The sequence below is a fragment of the Pleurodeles waltl genome, chromosome 1_1, assembly GCF_031143425.1.
Source record: "Pleurodeles waltl isolate 20211129_DDA chromosome 1_1, aPleWal1.hap1.20221129, whole genome shotgun sequence".
Lineage (NCBI taxonomy): Eukaryota > Metazoa > Chordata > Amphibia > Caudata > Salamandridae > Pleurodeles > Pleurodeles waltl.
This window is the reverse complement of record NC_090436.1, coordinates 903,701,673-903,720,704: the sequence shown is the minus strand read 5'-3', so window position 1 is coordinate 903,720,704 and position 19,032 is coordinate 903,701,673.

The window sequence follows — 19,032 nt, the reverse complement described above, 5'->3', positions numbered from 1 at the left end:
CATTGTGATTTACTATTTCACACCCAATGTAGCCTGTCCATCGATATAACGTCATTGACCCACCTCTGAACTAATTTCACATAGGAAAATCTGTAATTCTTTGGCCAGTAGGAGTATTAAGTACTCATAAGTCAGTCCACATAATAAGGACCCGTCTACCTTATGCATGTCCTTCAAGAAAATGAACACTCTGCACAACATTGCAACAAGCACATCTGTGGCTGAAAAACAACATTCAGCCTCAGCTCTTTCCTTGTGAGTCTTAAAAGCCAAACTTGAGTAACACATTTTAAAATGTCATCAGCTGAATCTACTTGGGCTACACCATATGTTTGACTAATTTCAGTGAATAAATCTTTTTTAAATCTTTTTTATATTAGTGACATACTCTGTCTGAGAGGATGCCCCATCCTTGATCACGTGGCACAGTTACATTTCAGAACCAATTGTTGTTTGCATTCTTTCCGAAAAGTCTACAACCAGCCTTCACTGGCTGCACCAAAAATATATTTTTATGATTGCAAGTTGGATTGAGTTGATATCTGCCTACTCAACTACATCTACAAGGTACTGTAATTTTCAAAATGTGAGCTAATCACTTTGCTCATAGCCCAATATTTCTATTATATTTATTACTCAAAAGGAGCCACTACTTCATATCAGTTTGCTCCATAAAAAACATTTACATTGAAAATAATGCAAATATCTAGGTTGTATGCTGACATTTTAACCCAATGCAAGGCCAGAAAAATTAATCACACATTATCTACCAGAACCTCAATTGGACCCACAATAATTTGATTATAGCTACTGCTTCATGAAAAACCATTCATTTATATTTAGATCTGACAAAAACATGCAGCCCTTGGATGATAAACCTAGTACAACATGTCTTATAAATGTAATAGAATTAACAGGATGATGATGATTGGCATGCTTCTAAAGTTCCCAGTAGTTAAGGTGTGTGATGCTATTAGTTTTGTTTGACCAATGACTTTGTGTTTCACCACTGCGCATATTAGTTGCTCAATGTTCACCAGTAGCACATTATATATTTTGTTCAGCCTAGCCGCCTATTGGCTTTGACATGGCATTAGCCATTACTTTCGGTATTCAATTTAGCTGCCTATTGGCTTTGACATGCTGTATTCAGTTTAGCTGCCTATTGGCTTTGACATGATATTAAACATCACATTTTGTATTCAGTTTAGCTGCCTATTGGCTTTGACATGATATTAGACATTGCATTTTGTATTCAGTTCAGCTGCCTATTGGCTTTGACATGATATTAGACATTGCATTTTGTATTCAGCTCAGCTGCCTATTGGCTTTGACATGACATTAGACATTATGGGGCATATTTATACTCCGTTTGCGCCGAATTTGAGTCGTTTTTTTCGACGCAAAACTAACTCCATATTTATACTTTGGCGTTAGACGCGTCTAGCGCCAAAGTTCATGGAGTTAGCGTCATTTTTTGGCGTGAACACCTTCCTTGCGTTAATGAGATACAAGGTAGGCGTTCCCGTCTTAAAAAACGACTCCCAGGCATGTGCGTGGTATTTATACTCCCGGGCAAAAATAACGCCCGGGAGTGGGCGGGGCAAAAAATCCTGCATTTGCGCCTCTTTTTAACGCCTGGGTCAGGGCAGGCGTTAAGGGACCTGTGGGCTCAGAATGAGCCCAGAGGTGCCCTCCCCTGCCCCCAGGGACACCTCCTGCCACCCTTGCCCACCCCAGGAGGACACCCAAGGATGGAGGGACCCATCCCATGGAAGAAAAGGTAAGTTGTGGTAAGTATTTTTTTAAAAAAAATTGTGGCATAGGGGGGCCTGATTTGTGCCCCCCTACATGCCACTATGCCCAATGACCATGCCCAGGGGACATAAGTCACCTGGGCATGGCCATTGGGCAAGGGGGCATGACTCCTGTCTTTGCTAAGACAGGAGTCATGTTAATGGCGTCTGGGCGCCCCAAAAAAATTGTGCTAATCGGGTTAAGACGATTTTTTTGCCTCAGCCTGACTTGCCCCATTTTGGGACGCGCAAACGCCATTTTTCCCTACGCCGGCGCTGCCTGGTGTACGTCGTTTTTTTTCACGCACACCTGGCAGCGCCGGTCGGCTAACGCCGGCTAACGCCATTCAATAAATACGGCGCCCGCATGGCGCTTCAGAATGGCGTTAGCCGGCGCTAATTTGTTTGGCGCAAAACTGCGTTAGCGCAGTTTTGCGTCAAAAAGTATAAATATGGCCCTATATTTGATATTTAGGTTAGCTGCCTATTGCCTTTAACGTGGAGTTAGACATTGCAGTTGAGAATCCAAGCTGTATTTTTTCCAAGCTGTGTTTTTCCACAAGATGAACCAAGCTGTTTTCTTCGCACAGTAGACTAGACCTGATAAGAGAGGGTACATTTGGTGTTTTCCTTTCTGCTCAGGCTTGGGAAGAGGAGGAGTCTAGGAGATCTGGCCAGTCTCCAAAGGCTTGCGTAGTTTTCCCAGGTCTGAGAGGAGGGGGCACGCTTTTGTAGGGATGGCTCGGGCTTCAGAGAATTAGATTGGAATCTGCCTGACTTCGGACTGGAACTTGGTGCCAGTTGCCAGTCTCCCGTTTGGGTAGATAATCTCTTTCTCGCAGTTGACCGGAGTCATCAACTTGCAGACCCCAGAAAGATGAAGCTGTAAACAGTTTCTTACACGGTGAAGTATTTGTTTTGCTTTGCATTATATATATAACCTGCTGTGTACATTGCAACTGAGAAGTACTGTGATATATTTTGTTTTCATTGCTGCGATACTTTTTTGGTGCTTGAAATCTAATAATTCGTCCCTCAAGAACTTGTGGGTGGGGAAGAATTAACAACAATAAAGGTCTTCTTTGAACTCAGAAGTGCATTCTTGATATGTTCTGTAAGCTCTGAAACGAGATAAGAAGGAAAGCAGAACATTTTGGTACCAGAAGTGGGGCTGGGTCGAATTATAGATTTCTACGTGCACAATTCAAAAGTGTATTGTTTTTTGTTGTTTGGAGAATTACAGAAGCACAGCAGACCATGTTTGAAAATGCATGTGTAGTTAAACTGCCTGTGAGAAACATGTTTTCTTGTTGTGATAAAGCATATTTAGAAAATGTGCCTTTTGAGAGCAGTGATGTTCCTTTTGTTTTTGACAGCAGGGTTTGGATACTTTTATCTGCTTACAGAGAAATGCAGGAGAAATGTAGGCAGTTGGAACATGAAAATAAGAATTTACGTGAGCAAATTAGCCAGAGTACATTAATGCAAGATAATGCTGAAAGTTATAAAAATGCTGTTTTAGAAGAATCTTTCTTTTCCCATTCCAGTAATGAGGGGGTTAAGACAGCTTCGAGCTGCTCTGAGCCTCCGTGTGAGCCAGGTTTTTTGGCAGTCAAAGTGCATTCCTTAACTGATAACACAGACGAGAACGATAGAGCTCAGAATGTGATTTACGAGTTACCGTTGCAAAATGAAGTAAAACTAAAGATTTTAGAGTTGCTTACTGTTTGCACTAAGCAAGAGACACCGAGTTTCATTAGCTTGTTTGATTTTTGGAAACAGAATAGCCCTCATCTGAGTGAAATCCTAACACTTTGGTATATGGTCACTGGGAAAAATGATATGCAGCTGCGCGCTTGTGATTTGGCAAATTAAATAATGCAGACGTTAGGTTTCTGTGCAGTGCAAGAGGGAAACACTGATTTACATGCAAATCAGGAACAGGGGAAGAAAAGAGTGCCCCTAGCTAGGATCATACACTGGATCTGGTACCTGCAAGACAGGGCTAGAGTACCACAGGTAAAAGAGTCACTAGTTAAATTGTGTGCACCATTTGAATTCGTGTCCACTGAGGATAAAAAGCATGTTTGTTTTACTAATGATTTATTGACTGAAATTTTATTTTCTTGCACAGGAGAAGGAACAGCGTTGTACAATGTGTGTCAGATTTTAAAGCAAGAGCTATGTGAGATGTGTCATTTTTACACTGATTCTTGGTTCATTGCCAATGGTTTAGCTGTTTGGTTTTCCACATGGCTTGTACCTAACTGGTTCAATTCCCTTGCAGATGTTAAAGAGAAAAATTCAGAGAGAGAAGTGTTCACCCAGAATTCTGACTTAGTGGGGATGGCTAAGTGGGTGCACCAGAAATGTGAACAGCTGGGAGAAAAAGCCACTTACAGGTGGGCAGAGATGAGAGGGATGCCCATTCCCCTAGATTTGATAAACACTGTGCAGCACGCACAAGAGCAATCTGTCCCACAAGCAGTCACAGAGCAGTTGGGGAGAGGAAAGTTACCAGGACGAATGTGGCAAATTGATCAGGTTTTAAGGGGAATGATTGCTGCAGATTACCAAGAAGAAATCCAAATTATGCTGATAACTAGAAAATAATCTGATTCATTCATACAAATTGGAGACAGAATGGCCCAACTTGTCAAAAGTGCAGTGAATGGAGGTTTGGTAAAGAATGAGTCTGCCCCAGCCCTTCTGACAGTGCAAGAAAAGGGAAGCTGTGGTGCAGCAGATAAAAACCTCAGTGCTGAGGTGTGGGTTGAAGACCCAAGTGACCCTCCAGAACCTGCAGAAATTATAACAAAGGGCCCCAAAAACATCCTGCTGATTATAAAACAGGGAAAGAAGGAGGAAGGGTACATTTCAAATGACAAATGTTATTTGCAAGAAAAGTCATACTTTTTTCTTTTGCAGATCCTACCACGTTTCGCCACTGTCCCTGAGTGTGCTGTGTGGTCCCCTGTAGGAAGTTGGCTCTGTATGCACTATTTCAAAGTAAGGAATAGTATGCACAGAGTCCAAGGGTTCCCCTTAGAGGTAAGATAGTGGCAAAAAGAGATAATACTAATGCTCTATTTTGTGGTAGTGTGGTCGAGCAGTAGGCTTATCAAAGGAGTAGTGTTAAGCATTTGTTGTACATACACACAGGCAATAAATGAGGAACACACACTCAGAGACAATTCCAGCCAATAGGTTTTTGTATAGAAAAATATATTTTCTTAGTTTATTTTAAGAACCACAGGTTCAAATTCTACATGTAATATCTCATTTGAAAGGTATTGCAGGTAAGTACTTTAGGAACTTTGAATAATTACAGTAGCATATATACTTTTTACATAAAACACATTTAGCTGTTTTAAAAGTGGACACTGCAATTTTCACAGTTCCTGGGGGAGGTAAAGTATTGTTAGTTTTTGCAGGTAAGTAACCCACCTACAAGGTTCAGTTTTGGGTCCAAGGTAGCCCACCTTTGGGGGTTCAGAGCAACCCCAAAGTTACCACACCAGCAGCTCAGGGCCGGTCAGGTGCAGAGGTCAAAGAGGTGCCCAAAACACATAGGCTTCAATTGAGAGAAGGGGGTGCCCCGGTTCCGGTCTGCCAGCAGGTAAGTACCCGTGTCTTCGGAGGACAGACCAGGGAGGTTTTGTAGGACACCGGGGGGGACACAAGTCCACACAAAAAAGGACACCCTCAGCAGCGCGGGGGCGGCCGGGTGCAGTGCGCAAACAGGCGTCGGGTTTCCAATGGGAGTCAATGGGAGACCAAGGGGTCTCTTCAGCGGTGCAGGCAGGCAAGGGGGGGGCTCCTCGGGGTAGCCACCACCTGGGCAAGGGAGAGGGCCTCCTGGGGGTCACTCCTGCACTGGAGTTCCGATCCTTCAGGTCCTGGGGGCTGCGGGTGCAGGGTCTTTTCCAGGCGTCGGGATTTCAGAGTCAGACAGTCGCGTTCAGGGGGAGCCTCGGGATTCCCTCTGCAGGCGTCGCTGTGGGGGCTCAGGTGGGACAACTTTGGTTACTCACAGTCTTGGAGTCGCCGGAGGGTCCTCCCTGAGGTGTTGGTTCTCCACCAGTCGAGTCGGGGTCGCCGGGTGCAGTGTTGCAAGTCTCACGCTTCTTGCAGGGATTGCAGGGGTCTTTAAATCTGCTCCTCTGAAACAAAGTTGGAGTCTTTTTGGAACAGGGCCGCTGTCCTCGGGAGTTTCTTGTTCCTCTTGAAGCAGGGCAGTCCTCTGAGGATTCAGAGGTCGCTGGTCCTGGAGAAAGCGTCGCTGGAGCAGGTTTCTTTAGAAGGCAGGAGACAGGCCGGTAGGACTGGGGCCAAAGCAGTTGGTGTCTTCTTTCTTCTTCTGCAGGGGTTTTCAGCTCAGCAGTCTTCTTCTTCGGTAAGTTGCAGGAATCTGAATTCTTAGGTTCAGGGGAGCCCTTAAATACTAAATTTAAGGGCGTGTTTAGGTCTGGGGGGTTAGTAGCCAATGGCTACTAGCCCTGAGGGTGGGTACACCCTCTTTGTGGCTCCTCCCAAGGGGAGGGGGTCACATTCCTATCCCTATTGGGGGAATCCTCCTTCTACAAGATAAAGGATTTCTAAAAGTCAGAGTCACCTCAGCTCAGGACACCTTAGGGGCGGTCCTGACTGGCCAGTGACTCCTCCTTGTTTTTCTCATTATCTCTCCTGGACTTGCCGCCAAAAGTGGGGGCTGGGTCCAGGTGGCGGGCATCTCCACTAGTTGGAGTGCCCTGGGGCATTGTAACACGAAGTTTGAGCTTTTGAAGCTCACTGCTAGGTGTTACAGTTCCTGCAGGGGGGAGGTGTGAAGCACCTCCACCCAGAGCAGGCTTTGTTTCTGTCCTCAGAGAGCACAAAGGCTCTCACCGCATGGGGTCAGAAACTCGTCTCTCAGCAGCAGGCTGGCAGAGACCAGTCAGTCCTGCACTGAACAATTGGGTAAAATACAGGGGGTATCTCTAAGATGCCCTCTGTGTGCATTTTTTAATAAATCCAACACTGGCATCAGTGTGGGTTTATTATTCTGAGAAGTTTGATACTAAACTTTCCAGTTTTCAGTGTAGCCATTATGGAGCTGTGGAGTTCGTTTTTGACAGACTCCCAGACCATATACTCTTATAGCTACCCTGCACTTACAATGTCTAAGGTTTTGCTTAGACACTGTAGGGGCATAGTGCTCATGCACCTATGCCCTCACCTGTGGTATAGTGCACCCTGCCTTAGGGCTGTAAGGCCTGTTAGAGGGGTGACTTACCTATGCCATAGGCAGTGTGAGGTTGGCATGGCACCCTGAGGGGAGTGCCATGTCGACTTAGTCATTTTCTCCCCACCAGCACACACAAGCTGGCAAGCAGTGTGTCTGTGCTGAGTGAGGGGTCCCTAGGGTGGCATAAGACATGCTGCAGCCCTTAGAGACCTTCCCTGGCACCAGTGCCCTTGGTACCAGGGGTACCAGTTACAAGGGACTTACCTGGGTGCCAGGGTTGTGCCAATTGTGGAGACAATGGTACATTTTAGGTGAAAGAACACTGGTGCTGGGGCCTGGTTAGCAGGGTCCCAGCACACTTCTCAGTCAAGTCAGCATCAGTATCAGGCAAAATGTGGGGGGTAACTGCAGCAGGGAGCCATTTCTTTACATCCCCCTTCGGGTGTGTGCGTGTGGGGTCGGGGAAGGGACCGAACCCCCAACCTGAACCTGACTGAGTAAAGTACAAGCACCATGGATCCATTTTGTGCAAATGGCGCCTTCAGTTCAAGTTCAACTTGTTTGATTGCATTCTTCCACTGGAACTAAGCAACCTTAACAGTTAACTGTTTGTGTTTTCTCGTATGGAACTCTGACTTTCACTTACCTTCCAGCAAACCTTTCAGGTGGACCGTGCACCTTTACATGAGTAGTACTCATGCTACATCAAATTGCTATTTTAGAGACACTATAATCTCATTCAGAGTATAAAAGTTTCAGTATTTTCTGTGTAGATGTATCTGAAGTGAAAGGTTATGAGTTCAATATGTTAATCCACTTCCATTACTTTACAGTGATTGCTTTGATCATTCAAATCTGATTTGCTGATAATGTTTTTGTTTTTGTGCTGATGTTTTTTTTGTTTTTGTTTGAAACAAGAGATATGTGAAACAAAAATTCATTGGCCATAGGGTGGAATGTGATGCTATTAGTTTTGTTTGACCAATGACTTTGTGTTTCACCACTGCGCATATTAGTTGCTCAATGTTCACCAGAAGCACATTATATGTTTTGTTCAGCCTAGCCGCCTATTGGCTTTGACATGGCATTAGCCATTACTTTTGGTATTCAATTTAGCTGCCTATTGGCTTTGACATGCTGTATTCAGTTTAGCTGCCTATTGGCTTTGACATGATATTAGACATTGTATTTTGTATTCAGTTCAGCTGCCTATTGGCTTTGACATGATATTAGACATTGCATTTTGTATTCAGCTCAGCTGCCTATTGGCTTTGACATGACATTAGACATTATATTTGATATTTAGGTTAGCTGCCTATTGCCTTTAACGTGGAGTTAGACATTGCAGTTGAGAATCCAAGCTGTATTTTTTCCAAGCTGTGTTTTTCCACAAGATGAACCAAGCTGTTTTCTTCGCACAGTAGACTAGACCTGATAATAGAGGGTACATTTGGTGTTTTCCTTTCTGCTCAGGCTTGGGAAGAGGAGGAGTCTAGGAGATCTGGCCAGTCTCCAAAGGCTTGCGTAGTTTTCCCAGGTCTGAGAGGAGGGGGCACGCTTTTGTAGGGATGGCTCGGGCTTCAGAGAATTAGATTGGAATCTGCCTGACTTCGGACTGGAACTTGGTGCCAGTTGCCAGTCTCCCGTGTGGGTAGATAATCTCTTTCTCGCAGTTGACCGGAGTCACCAACTTGCAGACCCCAGAAAGATGAAGCTGTAAACAGTTTCTCACACGGTGAAGTATTTGTTTTGCTTTGCATTATATATATAACCTGCTGTGTACATTGCAACTGAGAAGTACTGTGATATATTTTGTTTTCATTGCTGCAATACTTTTTTGGTGCTTGAAATCTAATAATTCGTCCCTCAAGAACTTGTGGGTGGGGAAGAATTAACAACAATAAAGGTCTTCTTTGAACTCAGAAGTGCATTCTTGATATGTTCTGTAAGCTCTGATATGAGATAAGTAGGAAAGCAGAACAAGGTGGTAGGCACATATCTAAACATTTTGAATGATCTCGAGAGAAAAGAGCAAGTGCAGCCACTCACAGCACCAAATGGTAGAACCCCAGGTATGGGAAAGTCATTTGACCACTTCAAGACTGAAGATGCTGAACTTTATCGTACCTGTACACAAATAGATTAATGAAATCTTGGAATCCATGAATACTCCATAAATATTCTTAACTACTGATGTAGATTTAAGGCTGGGGGCCAGAAAGTTATACAACAAATAATGTACACAAAGTTCTAGATAACTATCAACTTAAAGGGTCTCTGTCTGATAGGAGTGTATCTGTAATTACTGACATCAGAGAAACATATCATTTTGAGTAATGAGGGAATTGCTCAACTTCAAATAGTGTGAGTATCATGAGCATAAGGGAGGAATGACAAAAATGAACATAGACTGAGAATAAAAATGCAAAATATCTGCTGCTGTTTAATGTCCCAAATTAAAACCATCTTAGACCTGACAATACTTCCACCTGAAGCCTCTCTACACTGACTTCATGTTTAGTAAAATATTTCAGGCAACTCTAAGCCCCTGACAACACAGCTATAAATTTGCATCCTGAGATCCTCCAAAAGAGGCACTATAACATATTCTTTCCCCTCACTGGGATTGGATAAAATATATTGTATGTTTAGGCAACCCTTTGGGTTTCCAACCAGGCCCCCCATTCAAACGGTTTTAAACCGATATTCTCTTTTTGCAGCTTGGCAATACATTTCTGTGCCCATAATGGACCCAAAATATACAGAAACATATCTTTAAATGCCTGCATGGATGTATTGGCCTCTGCTGAAGAGCAGCTTCTGTTTTCGTAATAGTGCACTGATTCCTTAAGGCGGATATACTCTTAGATGACTCCAGATCACAAAATAGTCATCAGAGAAGTGTTGGCCTTGTTTCTGGAGGCTTTTACTGCCAATATGGTGTTTCACAGAACAAGCGAGAATTGTAGCACTAAGGAGAGTGCATGTGGTTGGGCCACACATGCTTCTCAGGAGATTCTACCCCAGTTTCACACTATTCCATTTTGAACCTAAGGCACTGTTTTCAAAAGGGACATGGTGGTTGTGGTGTATGATTGAGAAAAAGCCTGCAAAGGCACCAAATACATCTTGGTCGCATCCACATATGTTCCCAAAACATGTATTAAAATTGGCAGTGCCAACCGTCTTGTAGTAAATGTGTAGCTGCATGGTGCATATCATGCTCATCACAGGCAATGTTCGTGCTCCCCTGGTCTATGATGTGCTATGTCTCTTTCTTCACGGCATACTTAATAACTCAGAGAGCAATGCAACCTGTCATAGGTGAAGGCAGAGATAGCACCATCCAAAAGTGGTTTCCCTGGTGATGTTCTCACCTCTTCATAAATTAACAACAAAACAAATATTTGAGGAAAAAGTATAAAAATGGAGATTACTTCATCAAAGTTCAAAAGGGGCAGCAGAGATCAGGAGACATCACTGAATTTATCTTTCTGCTGACACCTGACCACCTTCTTTGAATCTTAATCTTTCTCATCTGAATTGCTGTAAGTGAACGACAAGAGAGGACAGTGGTAAGGAGCAAGCACAAAAATGCATGCACATCAGTTAGAGGTAGCTGATGCCAGCATGGGTTTGCCATTTGTTACACCTTTCAGTGTTGTTTTTACCACTGATCTTAGGAGGGTTTATCAAGAATCAAAAGTAAATTGTATTTATAGAGACTTGTTTTTTTACTGTAATTTTCACACATTGCCATTCTTATTGCCTCTGAGCGACAAATAGGCTGTTAAGAGGCTAAGGGAATTGGAGGCTGCATGATGTTACTTTCATAGGATGGTGGGCATAGAAGTAGGGATCTGCTAAAAAGTGTGCAGCAATTAACCTGCTGAATCAACACGTTCTGAAAATGGATGGTGCTAGTGCTTTAGGCTCACACACAGCCATCACTCAGAGCCACAAGGGCCAAGCCATGATGAGCAGGAGGGCCACTCTGATGTTCAAGGAAACCTGGGGTGAGGGTCTGGGTGGAGCAGGCCCACTACAGTTGCATGTCTTAGTGGTAGTAGCAAATATGCAGATGAAAAATTTGAAGGTTGTAGAGAGAAAGGCTTCCAGGTGAACTTAAGTTGCCCATGGGTTAGTCGTCCTAAGAGACTGTCCACTATTAAGATCAAATGAATGTCTAGAGACTATGGGGCATATTTATAATCCATGTGCACTGAATTTGCATAATATTTGTTATGCAAATTCGGTGCAAAACTAACTCCATATTTATATTTTGACGTTAGACACGTCTTCCATCAAAATATTGGCGTTTGCACCATTTTTTAGATGTGTGAACCTACCTTGCGTCAATGAGATGCAAGGTAGGCGTTCCCATCTAAAAAATGGTGCTAGCCCCATATTTATCCCCCATGACGCGCAGGTGGGAGGAGGGGATAAATAATGGTGCAAACCTTGCTTTGCACCTTTATTTAATGCCTGGGTCAGACCAGGCGTTAGGGGAGCTCTGGCCCATTTCCTTGGTTAAACACTTCCACCCACACCAGAGGGACACCGGAGGATGGGGGACCCCATCCCAGGTAAGTAGAGAAAGTATAGGTAAGTATTATTTTTTTTAATTAAAGTGCCATCGGGGGTCCATCTTGGGGCTGGTACTTTATCTCTGTTTAAAAGGACATTACACAGGATGAATGGTGGTCTTCATAATTCATTTAACTTAACATCAACAAGTGATATTAATTTACAGGTTGTTTGCATGAAATCCATTGGTTATAGACTTTCTTCTTGACTACGTTCTAGCAAGAGCCATCTTGAGAGTAAAAAAGCTTGTTGAAACAGCAGAAATGTTTAATATGGAAGACCTTTCTCTGCCAGTGTGGTTGCGTACTTTCCGTCCCACAATGGCAGATGGACAGTCTACTAATAAAGACCCACAGCATAGCCTAAATATTTATGAAGGAATTCTGATTGCCACTGGTTGGAAAGAATATTGGGGGATTTCATTGGTACACAACATGATACAGAAAGATCTCAAACTGGAATTCAGTGGATGAGGTACACATGGCTAAACCAAGCAGAAATACCTTTGCATAGTGTGTTCTCGGCATAAAATTAGGTCAGATCATGCAAGCTTTGTGAATGCCACAATAGGAATGGCCGTCTAGTTTCATTTTTGTTTCAGTTAGTATGCGAAGTCTTGAGGAAAAAAATATCAATGTTATCAGAAAACAAGGCGTAGCTGGCACGTTTTGCTATTGTCCCTTAAATAATATGATTTAACGATCATGTTGATGCTTGTGATATCCTTTAGAACACTGTAACCCACATATATGTTCTGTATAACACAACACTTAAAGCACAAAGCAAATATTTACCATTACGCTCTTCATACCCACATTAGAGTCCATGAAGAACTATACGGGACAATTGCACACACTGTTTAAATCACTGTGTCATCTGCCCTTTATCACTTTTTTCGACCTGACCTATAGATTTCTGTCAGCAGATTGAACAATTGTGTGAACTCACTTGTGCTGCCTCATGTTTTTCTAGCTCTGTGATCAGGAAAAGAAGGCTCTGAGGGACAGATGGGTGCCTCCACAGAGTTCTCACATCCATACTAGAGAGTGGCCACTGCTACCTCATCAGGCTTTGGAGAGACTGATAATTGTTGGTGGCATATGCCTTTTTACCCCTGCCTTAGAGACAGGTCATGGGCCCTCTTTTCTAAAAGGAGTTGAGTTCACCATAACTGAGGCCCCTTTTTACTCCTTGTGTGTATCTGGTGTAATGTGCATTGTGTATAACACATTGAAGTTGCCTGCAACATTTTTTACCCGTCATTTTTCATGGTAGATTTTGGAGGCCATCCTTGATCTCCCCCTTTGCCTGTGCTGGAAGCAACTGTCTGAAAACATGATAAACCTTACTTGAGATGTCTGGATGGATTCTACTGCAGTAGATATTTTTTTGACCATTTGGTATCTACCACTTTCTTCCTACAGAGAAATGCTCCAAAATATTTGTGCATCACTAATTGGACAGTTCTAGGGGTTTGGAACCTGGTATACCCATGTGTCCAGTCCTGGATTTCAGATGTCAACATCCTTATCTGGATAGGATTAGCTTCATCCCCAACTAGACCAGATTTGTTCTTGTCTGAACCTAATGAGATGTTTGAGACCATCATCCAAATTCACAGTCTCGCCTGGATCAGGACGTTTTCAAACTGTTCTTTTTCCGCAAGTCTTGGTCCAAGCCTAAGGCATTAGAGTAGCCCTGCTGTGGTGGCCTGATGGAAAAAAGTGAACTGCCCTTGAATGTAGTAATGAGCAGCTGCCTGACCATGAAGGACACCAGCATGGTGAGCCTGGTGCGCCTGTGGCCAGCAAACCATGAACACACCTGAAGATGGCTGAGGATCTACAAGGTGAATTTCAGGAATGTGAGTGTAGTGTGTTTGGAGCACCTAGAAATTCCCCATACCTTTCTGACTTAGTAGGAGCCAGTATCACCTCTAGCTCACACTGTATCACTTGCTATCTACTGAAGAGGGACATTAGTATTTTCCCTTCAGCTGTGTGGTATAGTTTTGAGTATAATATAGCCCAGTATAGTAATTGGCCACTCTGATTCTAGCACTGTTTGATCCATTTAGCTGCAAGTGTAGTATAGAGTACAGCATAGTATAGTATAGTATAGCAACTGGTCACCCTTATTCTAGCACCGTTTGACCCATCTCTCTAGCACCACTGGTTCCAGATACATTACAGATTGAATCTCAGTTCACCAGTTCCTTGTGGAAATCAGTGGGTCTACTAGGTGACCCAGGTGCCCTCAGCGATCCTATCATCGAGATATTCTGACCACAACCAGTCATTCAATGGATACCACACCTGAAGTCAGATACTGCCCTAAGAACCTATCCTGGTTGCTATGTCCAGCACAAGTACCAGCAGCCATCCTGTTTTAGCATTGACTTTAAAGACTAGTAGGAACTCTAACCTGTCTCTATAGAAGAGTGTCCGGCTTTTGTTTGCATGCTTATTCATTTTTGGGCTTTCAACACTTTTTGGCAAATTTTCATAAGCCAGTGACTTATTCTCATTTGGACCCAGGGCAATTTTATACACCCACACATCCACTTTTTTTTCAAAGAAAAAGCCCTGACTGGATTTGTGGTTTATTTTCATTTTGAGTCAGACTGTGCCTGAGTTATAAATCAACTGCTTGACCTAGCTACCACTGGACAGGCAAGAGTACAATCGGTGTAAAGTAACAATCCAAACAGAGAGAAAGAAAATTAGTTACTTAGCTGTAACTATAGTTCATCAGCATTATCATCAATAGATTCACATGCAGGAATCGTTCCCTGCCGTCGAAGTGGGAGTCCCATGAAACTATAATAAAGCAATGTGTATTACTATATTAGAAAGACTGGCATTGATCCATAGGTTTTATAGCCCATCTATCTCCTTTTTTAAAAGGACCAAACCACAAACCTTAGCCAATCAGGCAACAGCACCGTATAGAACACTCCCAACAGGGCGGATTCTCTCCGATTTTCAAGCACAAGTGTGAATTAATCCTTATGTCTCAGGGGAGTCTCTAAGAGGAGGAAGGTGGGTCACACGTGAGTTTATGAAAGATACCAATACTGGAGAACTACAATTACAGATAAGCAAAACATTTTCTTCTCCAGTATTGGACCGTTCATAGATTCACATGCTTGAATCAGAATAAAAGCAATAAGGGAAGAGGAAAGCAATCACTGTTAGCAGATGAGGGGAAAAAGTAAACGAGGCCCACCTTATTGAAACAGATGTCTTAACACTACCTGTCCCACAGCTGCATAAGTCTTATGAGTCTCATCCAGGCAATAATGCTTCTCAAATGTGTCTCTGCTGGATCACGTTGCTGCTCAGTAGATGTGCTGGATATATACTACAGCAAAAAGAGCTGGAGATGTGGAAACAGCTCTGGTCGAATGGCCTGTGACTTTTCCCTGCAATGGCTTTCCAGCTTGTCAGTGATAAAATTGTATAGTTGATATAATCCAACTGGCAATGGTCTGTTTGGTTACTGGAAGACCTTTTCTGGTACCACCCTATGCCGGAAACAGTCAGTCTGCTTTGTGGATCTGATGGATCCTGTGTAAGTAAAACTTTAGACATCGTTTGACGTCTAGAGAATGCAGAGATTTTTCTGCAACTGTGTGAGGATTTGGGAAGAATGATTGTAGAACCACTGGTTCGTTCAGGTGGACATTTGATGCCTCTTGGGAATAAATTTAGGGTTGGTTCGAAGTATAATACTGTCTGATGTGAACTGAAGAAAAGGTTCCTTGACGGTAAAGGCATGAATGTCACTTACTCTCTTGGCAGATGTCAGAGCCACCAGAAGTGCTGTTTTCCCAGCAAGGTACTTGAATTCTGCCCTGTGAATTGGCTTAAATGGTGGTTTCATGAGCTGTCCCAGTACTGCATTCAGGTACCATGATGGTGGAGGTTTTCATACTGGAGGGGAAGTCCTGAAGAGGCCTTTGAGGAATTGATTTGCAATGTGAATAGACCATAGAGAAGTTACATTATGGGAGCATCTAAACCTGGAAATTGCCACCAGGTGCACTCTTATGGATGAATGAGCCAATCCAAATCTTGCCAGGTGGAGCATGACAGGATTTGTTCCAGTGGTGATGTGATAAGGTGGACTTTAGAGTCCACACACCAAAGGCAGAAGCATTTCCACTTGAGTTTATAAGTTCTGTTTGTTGTGTCCGCTCTTGCTTTGGCAAGTATTTCCCTGCAGTCTGATGGAATGTCTATCATGATGAACTCATTGAACTCAGGAACCAGGCCAATAAGTATAGTGATTTCGGGTCTAGATGCCAGACCTGGTCCTGGTTCATGGTCAACAATGCTGGTGTTGGCTTGAGCTCAACATGGGGTTGTTCTGAGAGGAGCAGATGCTCCATGAACCAGAATTGCCTAGGCCACTTGGGGCTATGAGGAGAAGTTGCAAGGCTCTCTATTCAATTTGCTGAGCACCCTTGGGATCAATGGGATTGGGGGAAAGCGTAAGCTTAAATTTCTTGAGCATCTCATCAAAAATGCGTTCTCCCACGATCCCTTTTGGGGAAGCAAACTTGCAAAGAATGGGCATTTCTTGTTCTCCTTTGTAGCAAATAGGTCTACACTTGGCTTGCCTCACCAGTGGAAGCATCCATTCGGAACATGCTGTTGTAGCTCCCACTCATGGTACGGAATGCTGGTCCTGTTTAGAGAGTCTGCAAGAAGATTGGACACTCCTGGTACATATTCTGCTTAGAGCGATATTTGATGTTGAAGAGCCCAGTTCCAGATGTTCTGTACCTGATGATGTAGTGCTGTTGAGTGTGTTTGTCCTTGTTTGTTGAGATAAAACATACTGGTGGTATTGTCTGTGCACATGAGAAATGATGATTGTGCTATTTTGGAGAGAAACAACTTCAGTACCAAAGCAATAGTTTTGAGCTCCAGTTGGTTGATGTAAAGGTTTTGTTTCACCTGGACTCCACTTACAGATGATCTGTGGGCATCCTAACCTTCTAGGGAAGCATCTGCTGTTATGATATAGTTGGGAATTTGTTGTACACTGGAGAGCCCTCTGGAAAGATTTGAAGGTTGTGTCCACCAAGACATGACTGCTTTAATTGTTGAGGTTATCTGAAAGAGGTTCTCGAGGAAACCTTGCACCTTGAGCTGCTGTTTGTCCAGTTCTTCCTGAAGTGGACACATATGCAGTCGGCAATTTGGGAAAAGAGGGATGCTGGAAGAAATCATTCCCATGAATGTTGTGTAGATCTGAGCAGAAACAGTCTTTCTTGTGGACAGTCTGTGCGCCAGTTGTCCAATCTTCCTTTGTCTGGCTTGGGAGGGAATTGCGCTGTTTTTCACTGTATATAAAACAGCCTGCAAGAATGTTAACCGTGTTGTGGGTTGTATGTGAGATTTCTGATAGTTGACAGTGAGGACAAGTTTGGTGAACAATAAGCAGATGGATGTGGCTGTTGCTGCTTGTTGATACACAGAAGCTTTTATGAGCAAATCGTTCAAGTATGGAATAACTTGGATTCCTCGTTGTCTGAGATGAGCTGCTACTGGGGCTAGCATCTTGATAAAAAGTCTGGGAGATGATTTTAGCCCAAATGGGAGGACCTTGAATTGTAAGTGGGTACCAGCTACTCAAAGGCGAAGGAAATTGTGGTGTTTTGGATGTATTGAGACATGGAAGTATGAGTCTTTGAGATCCAGTGACATCATATAATCTTCATTATTTAGGAGGTGTAATATATCCAGAAGCATCACCATGCGAAAAGATTGCTTCCTTAGAAATTTGTTCAACCTTCGGAGGTCGAGAATCCCCTGAGGGTTTTTTGATTAGAAAGAAACTGGAGTAGAAACCCAGTCCCTTCTGAACTTTCGGAACGCCTTCTATTGCTCCCTTTTTCAACATGATGAATATCTCTTTGGTGAGTTGTTTTAAGTGAGGGGAGGTGATCCTGATGGTGTGGTGTTTGGAGGTTTTTGGAGGAACTCCAGGGTGTGACCTCTGGAGATCACATCAGGAACCCACTTGTTTTATGTTATTGGGGACCACTGATGAAAATAGTTTGCAGTGTGACCTCCAATCTGGGTTGTTGGGGTAGTTGGTATTAAATTGTGGTAATTGCTTTCTATTTGCATCTCTGCCACGGGCAGACAATTCTTCTCTGGTAGAGTGCTTATATGCAGCCGCTGGTGGTTGTCTACAATGGTGCTGTTGTGCATGTTGGGGATGGTAGCATTTATGGCCTGACTGATACTGTTGCCTGTAGGGCTGGTAACTGCCCCTAATGGATTAAGACCCTCTGGCTCTAGCTTCTTGAAAGGGCTGCTTTCTTTACTGGAGTGTCCCAAGGGATTTCGTTGTATCCGTGTCAGCCTTAATAGAATGTGGGGCATCATCCTCGTGTTTACTAAACAACATTCACTGTCAAATGGCGTATCCAGTATCTTACTCTGGATCTCTGGGCAGAAGGAAGTGGATTGTAACCATCCTGGTCTATGGAGAACTGCCACACCCACAGGTTGCCTGAACCCAGTAGTTGCCACATCGATGGTGCAGTCAATTATCTCTGCAGATATCCTTTCCCCCTCCTGGAGAATCTTTTGAGGTTCCAGCTTGGCATCCCCTGGCAGCAAATCGATATAAGTGGACATATCTGACCGCATCTGGCGGTCTTAATGGCCTAATATAGCCAGTGAGTTTGCTGCTCTTAATGTCATGGCTGCCATGGTGTAGAATCTCTTGCTGATAATATTGAGCTGAAGCCCAACCCTGTCCGGAGGAGAGGAAAGTAGTGTGGAGAGGTTCTTACTATGACATTGCGCTGCTTGTGATAGTATAAAGTCTGGTTTCGGCTGCCCAATAAGACCAGCTGAAGAGTCATCAGGAGCTTTGTGTTTATTATCTATTCATGGGATGATTGCTGATACCGTAGTCGGGTTCTTCATGGCTTTAAGACCTTCTTGCCAAATAAAATCTATATATAATGTATAGCCCTCACTTGTTTCTTGGCATGTTCTTTAAAATAATATAGAAAATAGTCTGTTTCTTTGGTAGACAGTAGAATTTCAAATCGGTTGGCTGCCCTCTCCATTGACTTATGGAAGTCACCAATGTCCTCAGGTGGAGAATCTACTGGTGCAGCCACAGGTGAGGATGGAGTAGGGAGGAGATAGCTGTCCACTCGTTTAGTTCTGAGGTAATGTTTCGGATTTATCCCTTTTATCTATCTTCATCAGTTAGACGGAGCATCGTAAGCAGGGGGTGAGCTAATGTGTCTGTCACTTCTGGTAGAGGGGCAGCAGGTGCCTCATTCACTTGTGATGGTTGTTGCAATGGTGTAGAGGTTAGCAACAACTGTATGGTGCTTGCGGCATAGGAATCGCCGGACCAGATGGTGGAAATCTGAGAGAACAG